The 22,954-nt window shown below is 35.7% G+C and overlaps 1 protein-coding gene across 6 annotated transcripts in view; it reads left to right on the top strand.

The window, feature by feature from the left end:
• The window catches only part of DPYD (dihydropyrimidine dehydrogenase), an 851,480-nt gene that overhangs the window by 223,446 nt on the left and 605,080 nt on the right, over nt 1–22,954 (top strand). The window lies entirely within an intron of this gene.

Below are 22,954 nucleotides of genomic sequence, written 5' to 3'. Positions count from 1 at the left end.
AAACATTGGGGTACAAGTGCCCCTATGCATCAGCACTCGTATCCCTTGGGTCAATTCCTAGCAGTGCTATTGCTGGGTCATAGGGTAGATCTATTTCTAATTTTCTGGGAACCTCCACACTGTTTTCCAGAGCGGCTGCACCAGTTTGCATTCCCACCAACAGTGCAAGAGGGTTCCCGTTTCTCCACATCCTCGCCAGCATCTATAGTCTCCTGATTTGTTCATTTTGGCCACTCTGACTGGCGTGAAGTGATATCTGAGTGTGGTTTTGATTTGTATTTCCCTGATGAGGAGTGACGTTGAGCATCTTTTCATGTGCCTGTTGGCCGTCTGGATGTCTTCTTTAGAGAAGTATCTATTCATGTTTTCTGCCCATTTCTTCACTGGATTATTTGTTTTTTGGGTGTGGAGTTCGGTGAGTTCTTTATAGATTTTGGATACTAGCCCTTTGTCTGATATGTCATTTGCAAATATCTTTTCCCATTTCATCAGTTGCCTTTTAGTTTTGTTGATTGTTTCCTTTGCAGTGCAGAAGGTTTTTATCTTCATGAGGTCCCAATAGTTCATTTTTGCTTTTAATTTCCTTGCCTTTGGGGATGTGTCAAGTAAGAAATTGCTGTGGCTGAGGTCAGAGAGATTTTTCCCTGCTTTCTCCTCTAGGGTTTTAATGGTTTCCTGTTTCACATTCAGGTCCTTTATCCATTTGGAGTTTGTTTTTGTGAATGGTGTAAGAAAGTTGTCTAGTGTCATCCTTCTGCATGTTGCTGTCCAGTTATCCCAGCACCATTTGTTAAAGAGACTCTTTTATCCATTGGATATTCTTTCCTGCTTTGTCAAAGATTAGTTGGCCATACTTTTGTGGGTCTAGTTCTGGGGTTTCTATTCTATTCCATTGGTCTATGTGTCTGTTTTTGTGCCAATACTATGCTGTCTTGATGATTACAGCTTTGTAGTAGAGGCTACAGTCTGAGATTGTGATGCCTCCTGCTTTGGTCTTCTTCGAAATTACTTTGGCTATTTGGGGTCTTTTTTGGTTCCATACAAATTTTAGGATTGCTTGTTCTAGCTTCGAGAAGAATGCTGGTGCAATTTTGATTGAGATTTCATTGAATGTGTAGATAGTTTTGGGTAGTATTGACATTTTAACAATATTTGTTCTTCCAATCCATGAGCAGAGAATGTTTTTCCATTTCTTTATATCTTCTTCAATTTTCATCATAAGCTTTCTGCAGTTTTCAGCCTACAGATCTATTACATCTTTGGTTAGGTTTATTCCTAGGTATTTTATGCTTCTTGGTGCAATTGTGAAGGGGATCAGTTTCTTTATTTGTCTTTCTGTTGCTTCATTATTAGTGTATAAGAATGCAACATTTTTAATGTGATACACAGCTACAGTGTGTTTTATACCATAAATAATATTGTTATTCAACAATGACTACATAAATTAAACTTCGTAAAACCATATGTCAAATTAATTATAATTCCAGAAGTTTATTAAAATACTCTGACTGAAAGTTATATAAATAAGAGGATCTGAAAGTAAAATTTATTCATTAACTTTACTTTGGAATGTGGCAGGGACACCCCATTATAAAAAGGCTATTTTGCCTGACTCTTTTTCCTGAAACTCTCTTGAATCCTTATAGCTTGAAATAATATGCCAGTATTATTTTGTGATTTTTTTTAGTAATAGAGGTTGGGGAATTTTCAAAAACCCTGACACTGAATAATATTCTTTAAAATTAAATTTTATAGACTTTTAGAATAGAAGCAGGTGTGTTATTTGGATACTAATTTATAAGGAAATAAAATGAAAGTATTTTTCACCATCACACAAGTTTGAGTCCTAGCTTTCCCTTTTATGAATCCTTTGAAAACAACTGATTCTCTGGGATACCTTATGCTTTCTGGTGTCTTCCGTTCGGAGTCAACTACCAGATCATTTTCCATGTATCATTTAAATGACCAACTTACATCAAGGTTACAGTAAGATTGTATAATCCTTGTGGTCCATTAGCTAGAAGGCCAAATTAAATGCCTTCAACACTAGATTGTTAGTTAATGACTTTCCTATCTGGTTTTGTCAATTTCAACCCAACATATTCTCTCCTTTTTGGACCCTTCACATAATATCTTTCCAGCTTAAGTCTCACTTTGCTTTTAGTAATAAATCAAGGTTACTCCTTCTCTGCTTTCTGACAAGTCAATTCTAATCAAGGGCTCTTGGGAATGAGAAAATAGAAACAGTTTGTTGTGAGTTGTTGCAATAAATTATTGGACTTAATTTCTTTTCTTACCAAACTCAAAATTGTATTAGGCTTATCTTACCATTGTGTGGTATGATCTTTACAACGGAAGAAAATCCTTAGTTGATGGAGAAGATTAACTTGAATTCATCTACATCTTTCTTTGAGAACTCGTTGTTTCTTCATTATAGCAGGGCAAGCTTGCAAGGATGTCATAAGTGAAAAGTTACACAGTATGTATATGAACTAACACTGCATTTCAAAACAAAATGTGTTAAAATAATATGGTTACTTTGTTGGTGACCTGGATGATAGAGAGACAGCATTCCTCTGAGAACTCTCACTTGTTTTTTTCCATTGAGGTATAATTGACATGCATTATTATAACAGTTTCAGGTGTACAACATAGTGATTCAACATTTGTATACATTGTGAAATGATAATTACAGTAAATCTAGTACCATCTGTCACCATACAAAGTTAATGCAATGTTATTGACTATATTCCCCATGCTATACATCACTTCCCATGACTTACTTATTTTATAACTGGAAGTTTGTACTTCTTGATCCCCTTCACCTATTTCTTGCTCTCAGCACCAGTTTGCTCTGGTAACCACCAATCTCTTTTCTGTATCTGTAAGTCTAGGTTTTGTTCTGTTTGTTTTGTTTTGTTTTAGATTCCATGTGTTAGTGAAGTCATGTGGTATATGTCTTTTTCCATCTGACTTATTTAACTTGGCATAATACTCTCAATATCCATCCATCTTATAGCAAACGACAAGATTTCATTCTTTTATATGCCAGTAATATTCCATTGTATATACATATTACAGTTTCTTTATCCACTGATTTGTTGACGGACAGGTAGGTTGTTTCCATATCTTGGCCGTTATGAGTAATAATGCAATGCACATAAGGTGCATATATTTATGAATTAGTATTTTATTTTTCTTTGAATAGTACCTAGTAGTAGAATTGTTTGATCATATGGTAGCTCTGTCTTTAGTTTTTTGATGAACCTCTATAATATTTTTCATAATGGCTACACCAATTTATGTTCTCACTAACAGTGCACAAGGATTACCTTTTCCACACATCCTTGCCAACACTTGTTATTTTTTTTCTCCTTTTGATAATGGCCTTTCTGACGTGTGTAAGGTGGTATCTCATTGTGGTTTGATTTTCATTTCATTGATGACTAGTGATATTGAACATCTTTTTATATGCCTGTTGGCCATCTGCATTTTTTTGGGAAAATGTCTATTTGGATCCACTGCTTATTTTTTTGTATTTTTTATAAAGTTTATTTATTTTAAGAGAGAGAGAGAGAGAGAGAGAGCACGAGCAGGGGAGAGACAGAGAGAGAGGGAGAGAGAGAATCCCAAGCAGGCTCTGCACTGTCAGTGCAGAGACCACCATGGGGCTTGAACTTATGAACTGTGAGACCATGACCTAGGCTGAAACCAAGAGTTGGATGCTTAACTGACTGAGCCACCCAGGCACCCCTGCTTATTTTTTAATTGAATTGTTTGGGTTTTTTTGTTATATAATTCAATATGTATGCTTTATATATTTTGGATATTAATCCCTTATTGGATATATGATTTACAAACATCTTCTCCCACTCAGTAGATTGTCTTTTCATTTTGTTGATATATTTTTTTTTTGCTATGCAGAAGCTTTCTAGTTTGACATCGTCTCTTTTGCTCATTCATTTATTTTATTTTTGCTTTTGTTTCCTTTGTCTTTTGATTCACATCTAAAAATAAAATCATCCAGGCCAATGTCAATGAGTTTGCAACCTATGTTTTCTTGTAGCAGTTTTATGCTTTTGGTCTTACATTCAAGTATTTAATCCATTTTGAGTTTACTTTTTATATATGGTGTAAGAAAATGGTCCAGTTTCATTCCTTTGCATGTAGCTGTCCAGTTTTTCCAACACCTTTTATTGAAGAGGCTGTCTGTGGTTTTATTTTGGGGCTCTCCATTCTGTTCTGTTGATATATGTGTCTGTTTTTATGCCAGTACCATTTTGTTTAGATTACTATAGCTTTGTAGTATAGTTTGAAATCAGAGAGTGTGATACCTCCAACTTTTTATTTACTTCTCAAGCTTGTTTTGGCTATTGGGGATCTTTTGTGGTTTTGTATTAATTTCACAATTATTTCGTCTAGTTTTGTGAAAAATACCATTGGAGTTTTAATAGAGATTGCATTGAATCTTTAGATTGCTTTGGGTAATATAGGCATTTTAACAATACTAATTCTTTCAGTCCATGAACATTAATATCTTTCTGTTTGTGTCTTCTTCAGTTTGTTTCATTAATGTCTTATAATTTTCAATGTACAGGTGTTTCCCCTCCTTTGTTAAATTTGGTTTTAGGTATTTTATTCTTTTGATGGGATTTGGATGGGATTGTTTTCTTCATTTCTTTCTCTGGTAATTTGTTATTAGTGAATATAAACAACAATTTTTCTTTTTTAATTTTTTAATGTTTATTTTTGAGAGACAGAGTGTGAGCAGGGGAGGGGCAGAGAGAGAAGAAAACACAGAATCTGGAGGAGGCTCTATGCTCTGAGCTATCAGCACAGAGCCCTAACATGGGGCTCGAACACACGAACTGTGAGATCATGACCTGAGCTGAAGTCGAACACTTAACTGACTGAGCCAATCAGGCGCCCCTAAACAATGTATTTTTCTATATTAATTTTAAATCCTGAAACCTTACTGAGTTCATTTATTAGTTCTAACAGTTTTTTGTTGGAGTCCTTAGGGTTTTCTATATAGTATTGTGTCTTCTGCAGATAGTAACAGTTGTACTTCTTTCTTTCCAGTTTAGATGCTTTTTAGTTCTCTTGCCTGATTGCTGTGGATAGGATTTCCAATACTAAGTTGGATAAAGGTGGGAAGAGTGAGCATTCTTGTCTGTTACTGGTCTTAGAGCAAAAGCTTTGAACTTTACACTATTCAGTATGATGTTAGCTGTGGGCTTGTCAATGAGACCTGTATTACGTTGAGATACATTCCTTCTATATGCATTTTTTTAGAGTTTTTATCATCAAAAGGTAGAGAACTTTATGGAATACTTTGCATTTATTGAGATGATCATATAATTTTTATTTTTCAGTTTGTTAATGTGGTGTATTTCATTGATTTGTAGATGTTGAAAAAATCCTTGCATTTGTGGGATAAATGCCATTTGATCATGATGAATGATCCTTTTAATGTATAGTTGAATTCAATTTGCCAATATTTTGTTAAGGATATTTGCATCTATGTTCATCATAGATATCAACCTGTAATGTTTTCTTTGTGTGTATCCTTGTGTGGTTCAGGTAACAGGGTAATGGTCACCTCCTGAAATGAGTTTGGAGACGTTCCTTCTCATCAATTTTTTTGGAAGAGTTTGGGAATGATATGTATCAAAGTTTTCAGTGGTTGGTAGAATTAACCAGTGAAGCCATCTGATCTTGGACTTTTGTTTATGGGGAGTTTTCTGATTACTGACTCAGTGTCCTTACTAGTAGATAGTCTGCTCAGATTTTCTATTTTTCCAGGATTCAGTGTTAGAAAATTATGAGTCTCTGTTAATTCATCCATTTCTTCTAGCTTGTCCATTTTGTTGGCATACAGTTGTTCATAGTAGTCTTATGATCTTTTGCTATTTCTATGGAATCAGTTGAAACTTCTCTTTTATTTATGATTCATTTATTTGAGCTGTCTCTCTCTTCTTTCTATTTCCTTTTTTTAGTCTATTTCATTTATTTCCGCTTCGAACTCTATTATTCTCTTATAGAACTTCTAATAACTTGTGATTTTTTATGTTCTTATTTTTGTAATTTCTTTAGGGGTGATATTAAACTGTCTACTAGGGATTTTTCTTGTTTCTTGAGGTAGCCCTGTATTGCCATGAACTTCAATCATAGAACCACTTGTAAGGCATCTCATAAATTTTGATATGTCATATTTCTGTCTTCATTTGCTCCAGGAATTTTGTTTTTATTTCTCCTTTGTTTTTTCTATGACCCAGTAGTTTTTTCAGTATCATGTTGTTTAATTTCCATTCTTTTATATTTTTTTCCTAAATTTTCTTCTTGTAATTGATTTCTAGTTTTTTAGCTTTGTGGTTCAAAAAAATGCTTGATAAGATTTCAGTCTTCTTTAATTTATTGAGACTTGTTTGTGGCCTAACATTATGTATCCTGGAGAATATCCCATGTACATTTGACAAAAATGTGTATCTTGCTGCTTTTGGATGGAATGTTTTTTATATATCTATTAAGTTCATCTGGTCTAATATGTCATTTAAGACCAATATTTCCTTGTTGTTTTTTTTTGTTTAATTAATCTATCCAATGATATAAATGGGGTGTTAAAGTATTCTACTATTATTTTATTGCTGTAGATTTCTTCTTTATAAATGTTATATCCTTTTGCTGAGTTGACTCCTTTATTATTGGATAGTGCCCCTCTTTGTCTTGTATTACAGTCTTTGTTCTAATGCTTCTTTTTTTATATATATATGACTGTAGCTATGCCAGCTTTATTTTTATTTTAAGTTTATTTATTTTTGAGAGAGAGAGAGAGAATGCAAGCAGGGAGGAACAGAGAGAGAGGGAGAGAGAGAGAGAGGAGAGAGAGAGAATCCCAAGCAGGCTCTGCACTGAGAGTGCTGAGAGCATAGAGCCTGATGCGGGGCTTGAACACACCAACTGGGAGATCATAACCTGAGCCTAAATCAAGAGTTGGACACTTAACAGACTGAGCCACCCAGGTGCCCCCCATGCGATATCTTTTTTTATACCTTCACTTTCAATCCATATGTCCTTACTTCTGAAGTGAATCTCTCATAGGCAGTATAAAGATGCATCTTATTTTTTACCCATTCATCTACTCTATGTCTTTTGATTGGAGAAATTAATCTACTTATATTTAAAGTAATTATGATAGGTATGTACTTACTGCTACTGATTTATTGCTTTTTTCAAGTTGTTTAAGTATTTCCCCGCTGAGTCTCTTTTCTACTCTTTCTCTCCTCTTTTGTGGTTTGTTGGCTTCCTTTAATGTTATGTTTAGATTGCTTCCTCATTTTCTTTGTTGTATTTACTCTATGTTTTTGATTTGTGGTTATTTTAAGGTTCATGTATATCATCCTATGTGTATTACACTTTTTTAAGTTGTAGCGAAGTAAGTTTAAATGCATTCTAAATCTCTACCTTTTTACTCTCCCCAGCAAACTTTATATTTTTAATGTCACATTTTATATCTTTTTATTTTGTGTATTAGCTATTATTTTTTTCAAATTTTAGTACTTTAGCTTTGGTCAGTCCACTACCTTTAATATATTTACCTTTTCCAGTAAGATTTTTACCTTTGTACGTTTTCCTTTTATTAAACAGTGTCATTTCTTTTCAGCTTGAGAAGTTCCTTTAATATTTTTTGTAAGACCAGTTTAGTAATGCTGAACATTTTTGGCTTTTGTTTGTATTGAAAGCCCTTTTTCTCTCTCTCAATTCTGAATGATAACCTTGCTGGGTAGACTTTTCTTAGTTGGAAGTTTTTCTCCTAGCACTTTGAATATGTCATGTCGCTTCTTTTTGTCTTACAGTTTCTCCTGAGAAATTTTCTGATATTCTCATGGGATTTCCTTTGTATGTAGCAATTTGCTTTTTTCTCTTGCTACTTTTAAGATTCTCTATTTATCTTTAAGTATATATTTTTTATTTTCTTAATGTTTACTTATTTTTGAGAGGGGGGGGCAGAGAGAAAGGGAGACACAGAATCTGAAGCAGGCTTCAGGCTCTGAGCTGTCAGCACAGAGCCTGACGCAGGGCTTAAACTCACTGACCGCAAGATCATGACCTGAGCCAAAGTCAGACACTTAACTGACTGAGCCACTGAGGCGCCCCAATCTTTAAGTATATTTTAATTATAATTTTAATTATAATGTGTCTTGGTGCGGCTCTTCTTGGGTTCATCTAAATTGGAAATCTCTCAGCTTCTTGGACCTAGGTGTCTTTTAGGGAGCTTTACATCTTCTTCCCCTTTTTCTTTTCTCCTCTGCCAATGCCTTCATCTCCAGAGAGAGTTACCACTATCCCCTTCCTCTCTGGCAGTTGCTTTTAGATTAGTAAATAAATCTCTTCACCTATGAGAGAAGTGTTCAAATTGCTATTTTTTTTCATTGGGTTTCAGGATGAGTGGGACTGCATTCCTTTAAAGAGGAAATCTCAATTTTTGATATCATTTTGGGTCCCTTGGACTTCAGACACTATGTTTTTCTAAATTAGATGTTTTAGGGGTTCATCTCAGTAGTGTGGATCCCAGGAGTTGAGGTGCTTGATGTGGGACACCAGCCCTTCACTCATTTAGGGGAAGCACTGAACTGGTGAGAAGCCTCACTTTTATATGTTGCTGCAACAGGGGTAGGTTTTTTTGTTGAGACCATATCTGCTCTCCTGCCTGCCTCAATATGGTCTTTTTACCCTTTGTTTGTGGAGAATAACATCATCTAGTATTTCGATATTTTTCAGAGGGAAATGATTCATATATAACTTTAGACTTTGTCTGTCCATGGGAGGGGGTGAGTTCAGAATCTTCCTATTCCACCATCTTGCAGAAATCCCCCTTTTCAACCCTCATTTGTTTTTAATGAAGTTCCTTCCTCCTCTTCCCAAAGTAAAATTGTTTGTTTGGTGGGTTTTGCTTGTGTGTTTTGTTTTGTTTTGTTTTGTTTTAAGACATAGCGTAGATTAGAATGGCATCAAATGCATTTTAAGTGATTTGTGGAGTTTAAAAAAGGAATGTATCTTTTATACTTCAATTATACTTTACAAAATAATGGCTTCAAATATATCTGTCAAATCATAAATTAGTCTTGTAATGGAACTACGAAGAAAAGCTCTTTCTCTTTTTTTTTTAAGTTGGCCTCAGTGCAAGATGCTTTATAAAATTTTGTATTCATAAGTCAGTGGATGGTTTACTTGAAATTACCCAACTGTCAGTGTTGTTATGAAGATAAGCAAAACACAAACAACGTATTAATTGACTGCCAATGAAAAGAAAAAGTATAATGTGAAAAATGCTATACTTTAAAACTACTAAACTATTGATATGAGTACTTAAGTTGAAGTAGAACATGATGTAAATACTTTTATTTATTTTAGTTTGATAAAACAGTAATTGATTTTTGACCTTTAAAGAAATATGGATCTATTTTTCAACCAAATTAAGGAAAGGTTAGGAAAGCAGACTAAAATAGTATGATACTTTTCAAATTTGTTTTTCCTATAATTTATAAGTGATTTTGAAAATATCAACTTTGTAGTCTGCCATTATTGGTTAAATCCATACCTTATACTTTTCTATTTGAACATGGGCATATGGAACCTAGAGAATGTAATAGAAAAGAAATAAATCACACAAAGGATAGCCTGCAGTAGAATCAGGAGACCACCTGCTTTTTTGTTGTTGTTCTGTCTTGTCATTATTATTCAATACCTTCCTATCCCCACATTTGCAGTCACCTTGCTTCAGACACTTTTGTGTGCCTGTGGGACAAATAGGCTGTGGGTGATTCTGACTCCCTATGAAGCAGTTTTTCCTAGTTCAATTAGATATAACAATATTACCTCAATAAAATAACATGGAAATAATAGTTTGGTGTGGATTTTCTTTTCAATCTCATGAGGGTTTTAAAATTTTTCCAAACAAATGTAGCCCTTAATATTGCTGGTCCAGAAAATTATGAATTTTTGGAAATATATTAGAACTGTTAGAATATGTAACAATTATGGAATTGTTATCTGAAAACATTGTTTGGTTTTCACAATAAACATTCTATGAGATTATTCATTTTAATATGTATCAAATATACTGTTTTATGTGGCATATACTTCTTGGGATTGCATGTTTAATTTTGTTTTTATACTTTTAGTTAAGAATGGGACTCAAATGGAATTCCAGAGTAAATCAGATGACTCACTGAGAACCAAACTACTCTTTAGATTTTTTTAAATTGTATTTCCCAGTAGGTTTTTTATATCACCTTTCATTTGATATAACCCAGTTCTTGTCTTACCATCATACTGTATCCATCATCATACACTACTTTTATTTCTATATTTTACTGGTTAGACACAATTCATATCAAATCGATCAGTGTCTAAAGTACAATAAAAATACAATAATGCAATTCCAATAGCCAGGTATTATAAGCCTACATTAAGAGACATTTTATAATTATGTAAATTACATCAACATTTATATTTTGCTTGAATACTACAGTATATGTGTTGGAAAATTGGAAATGAAGGAGGAACAATGCTTACTTGAGTTAATTGTGATTTAATAAGACAAATCTTGTTTCCATCATAACTTCATTTTGAATGTGGAGGTCACTAAAAGCTTAAAGTTTTGCCTTCTACAAGCATGTAGGGGAAAATATAGAAACATGTTTATAATATAAAATAGAGTATTGCATGTTCTCTCAAATAATATATTTTTGAGGTACATTTCAATTGTCAAGTAGAAGAGTAGAGACAAAGAAAAAGAGTAAGTATTATTCTCAAATTAAAACCATTATCAAAAAAAAATACATAAACTGAAAGGTGAGATTGGATATACTCTGTGTATGTTGATTGTTTTATAAGTAAGATAATCAAATGACTGATATACTATAAAGAGTGAGCAAGGACATTATTAATAATTAATTCAGTGCATCAGGCACAAACCAGGATTATCCCAGGAAAACTGGGTTGTATGAAAATTCAGTGTAGTAAGTTCCCACTAGGTAAGGATTCAGTTAATGAAACAAACATTGGTTGAGCATTGATTAGAATTAAGTGTTGTTATAGGCTACTTCTGAACTGCAGGGCCTGAGAACCTGCAGTGTTTCTCAGGAAATAACACAAGCCAACAACTAAAATTTTGTAGCAAACTTAATAAGACATATTGCATTTCCATTAGGGTCTTTGGACTGATAATTCAATCTTCATTAGTTTCTGGTTTTAGAGGTGATTAGACCTTAGTACAAAGGAAAGGATCAGGAAGGGGGAAATGTGGAGTTACAAAAGTATACCATACTTGCATAGCATTTCAGTGCATTTTTGTAATATTTCACTGTAAAATGTTGACAAACCACCCTGGAGACATGTAAACTAGGCAATATTTTCCCCATTTCAGACATAAGGAAACTAAGGGTCAAAGTGATTGAAAAATAGTTAACATTAAGCAAACTTCTGTTGCCCTGGACAGTGTTAGGTACTTCACTTAGAATTTAACTAATCTGCAAAATAACACTTCAGGTAGATGTTATCCTGTCTATTCTTTGCAACCCAGGGCTCCATGAAATTAGTAACTTCCCCAAACTCACATTTAATAAAGGTAGATGTAGAATACAATGCTAGTGCTTTAATTTCCATCATTTCTCAGACTCTCACATGCCCCAGATAATGTTGTCATCAATACAAACCCATTGTAAATGGAGGTTTTCTGGCTGCAAGTTCAGAGTATTGGACTTTCTTAGTTTAGCAACATTTATCTCAGTCACTGTACCTCACAACTCACAAAATGAGGTTCTGTGTGAAGAAGGTTCTGTGCTTCTGTATGAAGCAGCTATATTAAAATAGATTGTTAAGATGAATGCATGTAGCTTAGTTGTTTCTTTTGTTTATGAATGTTACTAGAAAGCCTTTATTTTATTTATTATTTTCTGGCCAGTTATGAATTATTGTATATACAGGGCCCAGGTTTTGTGGGGCATAAGATGATAAACTTGGGGTTCCTTCTATAATAAAAAATTACAAAAAAACACTACTATAACATTTAGATACAGTGCTTTGAAAGGGGCCCAGGCTATGAGGGGCCATGAAGCTTAGGATTATATCTTAAGTTTTATTTTATTTGGAAAGCCTCAGCCTGATTTGATGATAGCTGGTCTATAAGTAAATTTAGGAATGAGCCTAGCACATTTATGATACAGATTGACAAAGTGGTCAATAAAATCTGTTAGTTCAGGTACCTAATCTAAAACGAAGATAAACTACCATGATAATGAATAATAAACAATATTTATGGCTAATCCCTTTTGCAGGTCATTTATAAATAGAATATGGATTAGAGAATAACTTTTAGATTAATTACATCTCAATCTTGCCTTATTGTCCCAAACTTGAATCATCTTTGAATAAAATTTCTCAAATACTACTCCTATTTATTGCCAGAATTACTGGTATTTTGTGAATACAGTTTGTACAAAAAAATAATTATTTCCGGTAGAAATAAGATGTACATGAAAAATGTACACTGAACAGTAATAACATCAATAATTTGTACCATAGTGAAATGTAGCTCTTGTGGATGCAAATACAAGTAATATCTGTTAAGGTCTGATTTGTGTCTCTCCTTTTGTTCTTTATGCAGTGGTTAATAGAAAAGAACAATGTCTTGATAGATTTCACTACATATCTGACATTCCTCTCCAAAATACTTTAGAAATCTATTAAGACTACTCAGTGCTGGCACAATGATTGATAATAAAACTGTAGGACTAGATATATTGCTAGATGACTTTTATCACAATATTTTAGTTTATTTTAAAACTACTTATCACTATCTAGACCTTTAAGACATAAAAATAAGTTTCCAAGATTTGGGCAATAACTTTGAAATGTACCAGAATTATATACTTGTTAAGATTATTTTCTATGACTTTTTTCCCCTGAATTTTTTTTTTCTTAAGTCCAAATACATACTCTTGCGGGCAGCTTACAGTTTAGAATGATGTATTTTTATTGGTTTTAGTTTTAACAACTTAAAAATACATATTTTCATAAATATATTTGATGACTAGAAGTATAAAAAAGTAGAAAACAGTGATATTATAATAATATGGATCACTTGTAAGAGGCATGAGTTAAGATGTAAATAACCCAAAGAGAATTCAAGATGGTGGAGCAGCATGGAGACCCTGAACTCTTCTCATTACTGAAATGCAGCCAGATCAGCATCAAACCATTTTGCACACCTAGGAAATTGATCTGAGGATAAACACAACAATCTGCATAACTTCAGGCACATAACTCAGCAGGTACATGGTGTGGAAAGGTTAACTGGGGGAGAGGAAAGCTGTAGAGGGTAGGGAGCTGTTTTTGCAGAGAGAGAACAGACAAAGAGAAAGGGGGAGAGTGGTGTGCTGGGATCATGCAAGAAAAGCAGTTCTCTAAAAGTAGCTTTTAGAGAGAAAGACAGAGAAAGAGTGAAAACAGTCTCAGGGGACTGAACAAGAAATCTGTTCCCCAAAACCATTGATAGGAAGAAAGTTGAGGGTTTTGATACCATTAAGATTCTATAAACAGTGGAGCACAGCAGAAATTCTAGAGCTCAGTGCCTGGTGGTGCTCTGCTGAGGAAATAAGGTGAATCACCAGGAGCAGGCAGTGTGGTCTGAGGGGTCCGTTTGCCACACGAGGAGAAGCAGTTCCTTTGCTTGGAGAGCATTTGGTAGAGGCAATACAGCCTCCCCACAGGCAAAGATCCCAGCAGACCCTGGAGAGCAGCCACATTTGCTGGCATTGGGACAAAGACACCAGAATGTGGTGAAAACTAGCACCAGCTGTGTGTTGTGGTTGCCATCATCTCTGAACCTCTACTGCTGCACACTGCACAATAACACAAACATTCTCTGGGCAAGCCGGCACCGGCCATTGCTCAACAAGAACCTTCTGCAGAGAGTCCGCATGGGTCCAAGCCATGGGGATCTCTGAAGTGTGGGATTTTGAAACACAACCCCATCTGAGATGAAACTCTGGAGAGAGATGCCACCTGGCATGTCCATGTCCACCTAGACATGGACAGGGCAGAGGCAGGGAGTGGACAGAGGCGTAAGACAAATGAGGGGTGCTTGATCGCGGGTTGGTGAGAGTGTAAAATTCCTGTGCCAGAGACTAAGGACCTGGGTGAAGCCATTTCCACCTCTCCCACTCGCACATGCACACCACACTGATCCACTGCAAGAACCTAATCGGTGCCGCCTAGTGGAGAATGGAGCCATTGCACCAAGTCATGCCCAACTGTGCCCTCTGAGCTATTTTAGTATATAAATTTTGTTTTTATTTTTAAATTTTTTCTTACCTTTTTTCTTTCCCTTTTTTCTCTATTAAGCTTCTTTCAATATGCAGACTAAACCACACCTAGGATCTAGCTTCCTTTATTTCATTTTTTGTTTTGATTTTAATTTTTTAATTTTTATTTATTTTTTAAATTATTTTTTAAAGTTTTTATTTATTACTTTATTCATTTTTGTCTTCTTCCAAAATGACAAAAGGAAGGAATTCACCCCAAAAGAAAGAGGAGGAAAAATGACAGCCAGGGCCTTAATCAACACAGATATAAGCAAGATTTCTGAACTAGAAGTTACAATCATGATAATAAAAATACTAGTTGGGGTTGAAAAAACTCACAGAATCCCTTTCTGTGGAGATAAAAGAAATAAAATCTCATCAGGATGAAGTTAAAAATGCTATAACCAAGATAAAATCTTGAATGGATACCACAACAGAGAGGATGGATGAAGCAGAGCAGCGCATCAGCGATTTAGATGACAAAATTCTGGAGAATAATGAAGCAGAAAAACAAGGGAAACAAAGGCAAAAGAGTACAATACAAGACTTAGAGAACTCAATGACTAATTAAAAAGAAATAACATCCTAGGGGCACCTGGATGGCTAAGTGTTCGACCCTTGGTTTCAACTCAGGTTATGATCTCATGGTTTGTGAGTGTAAGCCCCACATCAGGCTCTGCATTGCCAGTGTGGAGCCTGCTTAGGATTCTTTCTCACTTCCTCTCTCTCTGACCCTCCCTGCTTGCTTTCTCATTCTCTCCAAGTAAATAAATAACCATTAAAAAAAAAAAACAAAAACAAACAAAAAATCTGAATCATAGGAATCCCGGAAGATGAAGAGAGAAAAAAGTACAGAAGGTTTATAGTGGAAAACTGTCCTACTTGGGGGAAAGACACAGACATCAAAATCCAAGAATCACAGAGAACTCCCATTAGAGTACAACAAAAACTGACCACCACCAAGGCATATCATAGTCAAATTCACAAAATACACAGATAAGGAAAGAATTATGAAAGTGCCAAGGGGCAAAAAAAAGTCCTTAACCTATAACGGAAGACAGATCAGGTTTGCAGAGAAACTTGGCAGGCCAGAAAGGAGTGGCAGGATATATTCAATGGCTAAATCGGAAAAAATATACAGCCAAGAATTCTTTATCCAGCAAGGTTCTCATTCAAAATAGAATAAGAGAGGGGTGCCTGGGTGGCTCAGTCGTTTAAGCGTCTGACTTCAGCTCAGGTCACAATCTCACGGTCCGTGAGTTCGAGCCCCGCATCGGGCTCTGGGCTGATGGCTCAGAGCCTGGAGCCTGCTTCCGATTCTGTGTCTCCCTCTCTCTCTGCCCCTCCCCCGTTCATGCTCTGTCTCTCTCTGTCTCAAAAATAAATAAACGTTAAAAAAAATTAAAAAAAAATATAGAATAAGAGATAAAGAGATTCCCAGACAAACAAAAACTAAAGGAGTTCATGACCACTAAAACGGTCCTGCAAGATATTTTAAGGGGGACCCTTTTGGTGGAGAAAAGATGAAACAAAATGAAAAGACCAAAAGCAACAAAGATTGGAAAGGACCAGATAGCATCATCAGGAACATCAACTCAACAGACAACACAATGGCACTAAATACATATCTCTCAGTACTCACTCTAAATGTCAGTGGGCTCAATGCTCCAATAAAAACACATAGGGTATCAGAATGGATAAGAAAAGAAGACCCATCTATATGCTGCTTATAAGAGGCTCATTTTAGACCTAAAGACACCTGTACACCTGTAAATTGAAAGTAAGTGGATGGAGAACCATCTATCATGCTAATGGTCATCCAAAGAAAGCTGGTGTAGCCATACTTAAATCGGACAGACTAGATTTTGAACTAAAGACAGGAACAAGAAATGAAGAAGGACAATAAATCATATTTAAGGGGTCTGCCACCAAGAGGATCTAACAATTGTACATATTTATGCCCCCATTGTGAAAGAACTCAAATATATAAATCAATTAATCACAAACATGAAGAAACGCATTGGTAACATTACCATAATAGTAGGGACATTGTAAATTTGGAAATTTGAAAAGACCATGAATACTTGGAGATTAAAGAACATCCTGCTAAAAAATTAATGGGTTAACCAAGACAGTAAAAAGGAAATTAAAAAGTACTTGGAAGCCAAGGAAAATGAAAACACGACAACCCCAAACCTCTGGGATACAGCAAAGGCAGTTATAAGAGGGAAGTATATAGCAATCCAGGCATTCTGAAAGAAGGAAGAAAGGTTCCAAATGATGAACCTAAACTTATACCTATGGGGCTGAAAAAAGAACAGCAAATAAAGCCCAAAACCATCAGAAGAAGGGAAATAGTAAAGATTAGAGCAGAAATCAATGATATTTAAAAAAAAAAGTAGAACAACTCAATGAAACCAAGAGCTGATTCTTTGAAACAGTTTACAAAATTGATAAAAACTTAGCCATATTGATCAAAAAGAAAAAGGAAAGGACCCAAATAATTAAAATCACAAATGAAAGAAGAGAGATCACAACCAATACCACAGATATAGAAACAATAAGAGAATCTTAGGAGCAATTATATGCCAACACACTGGGCAATCTGGAAGAAATGGACAGATTCCTAGAAATATAAAAACTACCAAAACTGGAAAAGGAAGAAATAGAAAATTTGAACAGACCTATAAACAGTAAAGAAACTGAATCAGTAATCAAAAATCTCCCAGCAAATAAGAATCTAGGGCTGGATGGCTTTCAAGGGGGAATTCTACCAAACATTTAAAGAAGAGTTAACACCTATTCTTTTGAAGCTGTTTCAGAAAATAGAAATGGGAGGAAAACTCCTGAACTCATACTACAAGGCCAGCATTACCTTGATTCCAAAACCAGACAAAGACCTCACTAAAAAAGAGAACTATAGACCAATTTCCCTGATCAACTGGGTGCAAAAATTCTCAGTAAGGTACTAGCCAACCGGATGCAACAATTCTTTAAAAGAATTATTCACCATGATCAAGTGGCATTTATTCCTGGGATGCAGGACTGGTTCAATATCCACAAATTAATCGATGTGATACATTATATTAATAAAGGATAAGAATTACTTGATCCTCTCAATGGATGCTGAAAAATCATTTGACAAAATACAGCATCCTTTCTTGATAAAAACCCTCAAGAAAGTAGGGATAGAAGGATCATACCTCAAGATCATAAAGACCATATATGAAAGAACCACTGCTAATATCATCCTCAACATGGAAAAATTGAACGCTTTCCTCCTTAGGCCAGGAACACGACAAGAATAGCCATTCTCACCACTGTTATGCAACAGTGTTTGAAGTTCTAGCTTCAGCAATCAGACAACACAAAGAAATTAAAAGGCATCCAAATTGGCAAGGAAGAAGTCAGACTTTCACTCTTTGCAGATGACATGATACTCTATATGGAAAACAAAAAAGACTCCATCAAAAAACTGCTATAACTGATACATGAATTCAGCAACATTGCAGTATATAAAATCAATGTACAGAAACCTGTTGCATTTCTATACAGTAATGAAACATCAAAAAGAGAAATCAAGGAATTGATCCCATTCACAATTGCACCAAAAAACATAAATTACCTAGGAATAAACCTAACCAAAGAGATGGAAAATCTATACACTTAAAATTATAGAAAGCTTATGAAACAAATTGAAGAGGACACAAAAAATGGAAAAACATTCCATACTCATGGATTGGAAGAACAGTCATTGTTAAAACGTCAATACTACCCAAAGCAATCTACATATTCAATGCAATGCCTATCAAAATGACACCAGCATTCTTCACAGAGCTTGAACAAATAATCCTAAAATTTGTATGGCACCAGAAAAGACCCTATGTAGCCAAAGCAATCCTGAAAAAGAAAACCAAAGCTGGAGGCATCACAATTCTGGACTTAAAGCTGTATTACAAAGCTATAGTCATCAAGACAGTATGATACTGGCACAAAAACACACATATAGATCAATGTAACAGAATAGAGAACCCAGAAATGAGTCCACAAACGTATGGCCAACTAATTTTTGAAAAAGCAGAAAAGAATATACAATGGAAAAAAAGACAGTCTCATCAGCAAATGGTGTTGGGAAAGCTGGGCAACGACATGCAGAAGAATGAACCTGGACCACTTTCTTATACTGTACACAAAAATCAACTCAAAATGGATGAAAGACCCAAATATAAGACAGGAAGCCATCAAAATCCTAGAGGAGAAAACAAGCAACAACCTCTTTGACCTTGGCTTCAGCAACTTCTTGCTTGACATGTCTCTGGAGGCAAGGGAAGCAAAAAAAATGAACTGTTGGGACCTCATCAAGATAAAAAGCTTCTGCACAGCAAAGGAAACAGTCAGCAAAACTAAAGGCTCTGATGGAATGGGAGAAGATATTTGCAAATGACATATCAGATAAAGGGTTAGTATCCAAAATCTCTAAAGAAGTTATCAAACTCATTACTCAAAAAGCAAATAATCCAGTTTGAAGAAATGGGCAAAAGACACTTTTCCAAAGAAGACATCCGGATGGCTAACAGACACATGAAAAAAATGCTCAGCATCACTCATCATCAGGAAAATACAAATCAAAACCACAATGAGATACTAACTCACACCTGTAATAATGGCTAAACTTAACAACTCAGGCAACAACAGATGTTGGCGAGGATGTGGAGAAAGGGGAACCCATTTGCACTGGTGGTGGGAATGCAAACTGGTGTAACCACTCTGGAAAATGGTATGGAGTTTATTCAAGAAACTAAAAATATAGCTACCCTACGATCCAGCAATTGAACTACTAGGTATTTATCCAAAGGATTAAAAAATGCTGAATTGAAGAGGTCCATGAAGGGGCGCCTGGGTGGCTCAGTCAGTTGAGCAACTGACTTTAGCTCAGGTCATGATCTCACAGCTTGTGAATTCGAGCCCCATGTTGGGTTCTATGCTGACAGCTTGGAGCCTGGATCCTGCTTCAGATTCTGTGTCTCCCTCTGTCTCTCTGCCCCTAAGCCACTCACATTCTGTCTCTGTCTCTCTCAAAAATAAATAAACATTAAAAAAATTAAAAAGTATGAAGAGGTCCATGCACCCCAATGTTTGTAGCAGCACTATCAACAATAGCCAAAATATGGAAAGAGCCCAAATGTCCATCAACAGATGAATGGATAAATAAGATGTATATAGATTTGATGGAATATTACCAAGCAATGAAAAAGAATGAAATCTTGTCACTTCCAACAACATGGATGGAATGAGAGTGTATTATTCTAAGCAAAATGTCAGTCAGAGAAAGACAAATGTCATATGATTTCACTTATAAGTGCAATTTAAGATACAAAACAGATCAATATAAGGGAAAGGAAGCAAAAATAATATAGAGTCAGAGAGAGAGAGAAACCATGATAGACTTCTAAATACAGGAAACAAACTGAGGGTTGCTGGTGGGGTGTTGGGTAGTGGGGAAGGACTGAAGGGGTGAAGGACATTAAGGAGGGCACTGGTTGGGATAAGCACTGGGTGTTATATGTAAGTGATGAATCACCAAATTCTATACCTGAAGAATATACATATTTTGATTAAAAAATAAAAATAAAAATATTTAAACAACACATTTTTCTCTAAAGTGTAATGATAAATGAAATATTATAAACACACAATAAAAGTTAATAGATGAAGTAAAAAGGACTGTAGATACCTTTGGGGACCTGAAGTGTTGTAGGAATTTTCAGCATATCATCAAGCTTTGGGCCTCTCTCTGCTAGGCTCTGTAAAAACAATCAGGAGGTGCTGGGGAATTTTACTGGTGTAGGATACTAAGTACCAAAAATATTATTCAAGGTAGAAAACTAGACTCACCTACCCCTGGAAGAAAGTTTAAAAAAGTAGGTGCAACTACTTTGTAAGGCTGGGCCTTATAGAAAGCTTAAAGAGAAGCGAAGACAGCTGTGCCCCAGAGGCATTTTTTTATATACATTAAATATAGTTTATTGTCAAATTGGTTTCCATACAACACCCAGTGCTCATCCCAACAGGTGCCCTTCTCAATGCCCATCACCCACTTTCCCCTCTTCCCCACCCCGCCCCCCATCAACCCTCAGTTTGTTCTCAGCATTCAAGAGTCTCTATTGGTTTGCCTCCCTCCCTGTCTGTAACTTTTTCCCCCTTCCACTCCCGCATGGTCCTCCATTAAGTTTCTCAGGATCCGCATATGAGTAAAATCATATAGTATCTGTCTTTCTCTGCCTAACTTATTTCACTTAGCATAATACCCTCCATTTCCATCCAAATTGCTACAAATGGCCAGATTTTTCTTTCTCATTGCCAGGTAGTATTCCATTGTATATGAAAACCACAATTTCTTTTTTTTTTCTTTTTTTTTAAATGTTTTTTAATGTTTTATTTATTTTTGAGACAGAGAGAGACATAGCATGAACGGGCGAGGGGCAGAGAGAGAGGGAGACACAGAATCTGAAGCAGGCTCCAGGCTCTGAGCCATCAGCCCAGAGCCCGACGCGGGGCTTGAACTCACGGACTGCGAGATCGTGACCTGAGCCGAAGTCGGACGCCCAACCGACTGAGCCACCCAGGCGCCCCAAACCACAATTTCTTTATCCATTCGTCAGTTGATGGACATTTAGGCTCTTTCCATAATTTGGCCATTTTTGAAAGTGCTACTATAAACATTGGGATACAAGTGCCCCTATGCATCAGCACTCCTGTATCCCTTGGATAAATTCCTAGCAGTGCTATTGCTGGGTCATAGGGTAGATCTATTTTTAATTTTTTGAGGAACCCCACACTGTTTTCCAGAGTGGCTGCACCATTTTGCATTCCCAGCAACAGTGAAAGAGGGTTCCCATTTCTCCACATCCTCTCCAGCATCTATAGTCTCCTGAGTTGTTAAAGTTATCCATTCTGACAGGTGCGAGGTGGTATCTCATTGTGGTTTTGATTTGTATTTCCCTGATGAGGAGTGATGTTGAGCATCTTTTCAAGTGTCTGTTGGCCATCTCATGTCTTTTTTAAAAAATATTTATTTATTTTTGAGAGAGAAAGAGAGAGAGAGAACAGGGGAGGGGCAGAGAGAAAGGGAGACACAGAATCCAAAGCAGGCTCCAGGCTCTGAACTGTTAGCACAGAGCCTGATGCGGGGCTTGAACTCAAAAACCATGAGATCATGACTTGAGCCAAAGTCAAACACTTAACCAACTGAGCCACCCAGGTGCCCCCATCTGGCTGTCTTCTTTAGAAAAGTGTCTGTTCATGTCTTCTGCCCATTTCTTTACTGGATTATTTTGTTTTTCGGGTGTGGAGTTTGGTGAGTTCTTTATAGATTTTGGATACTAGCCCTTTATCTGATATGTCATTTGCAAATATCTTTTCCCATTCCGTCAGTTGCCTTTTAGTTTTGTTGATTATTTCCTTTCTGTGCCGAAGCTTTTTATCTTGATGGGATCCCAATAGTTCATTTTTGCTTTTAATTCCCTTGCCTTTGGAGATGTGTCGAGTTAGAAATCATTCCCCAGTGGCTTAATTATGTGCCTATTGGCACAGTAACTTGCTTCTATGATATCTCTAAGTATTGCCTGGGGACTGGAGCTCTGGGCTACCAGTAAGAAACCTGGTTCTTTAGTTTGAAAGAAAAGAAGGGGTATTGCTAGGTGGGAATCACCACACATTTGATATAAGAGAGAAAATGCAGCAACAGAAAATCCCACTTAAAATAAGTAAAACAAAAAGTTCAAAGCTACATTAGAAGAGGGATGCCTGAGTGGCTCGGTCAGTTTAACATCAGACTCTTGATCTCAGCTCTGGTCTTGATCTTGGGGTCATGAGTTCCAGCCCCATGTCGAGACTTAAAAAAATAGGAAAAAAACTACATTAGAAGGGCTAATACTACCAGTGATAATCAAGACTCAACCCAGAGATGCTGACTGTATCCTGATGAACCACAAATAATAACATAATCCGGCCTTTTAAGAAAGCATAAAACAATAGCCATGAAAATAAGATACAATTATAAAAAACAACAAGTTTGATATGAAAAATAATTTATTGAAAATATTTGTTGAAACATAAATACCAATAAAAAGTTAAATTTAGAAGTGGGTATAGACACAGATATAATTGGGGAACTAAAAAAAAAAAAAAGCAGGTCTGCGAAATTCAACCAGAGTATAGTAAAGAGATATAAAGAAAGGAAAAGTATAATAGTGAGGATCACAAAAGAATCAGAGCTTCCATAAAACAATAAAAAAGATTGCTTTAAAACCAAGTAACAATTAAACGGACCCCAGACTTTTCTATCAGTATTAATAGATGTGAGAAACACAGAATACAGTATTTTTAATGGCCTAAGATAAAGAACCTTATTACTTCTTTAACAAAGAACATTAATAAAAATACTTTTCAGGCATTTTAAATCTAAGGTGGCTTATTATTTACCTTGTTATAAGAACTACTAAAAATGAGCTATTCCTCAGTTTGAATGAAAGGAACTAGGAATGAAAGAGAGATGCAACAACAATAATGAGCAAAGAAAGCAG

Source organism: Panthera tigris, chromosome C1, assembly GCF_018350195.1.
Source record: "Panthera tigris isolate Pti1 chromosome C1, P.tigris_Pti1_mat1.1, whole genome shotgun sequence".
Lineage (NCBI taxonomy): Eukaryota > Metazoa > Chordata > Mammalia > Carnivora > Felidae > Panthera > Panthera tigris.
Note: the sequence above shows the minus strand (reverse complement) of the source record. Positions and strands in the feature narration are given on the sequence as shown.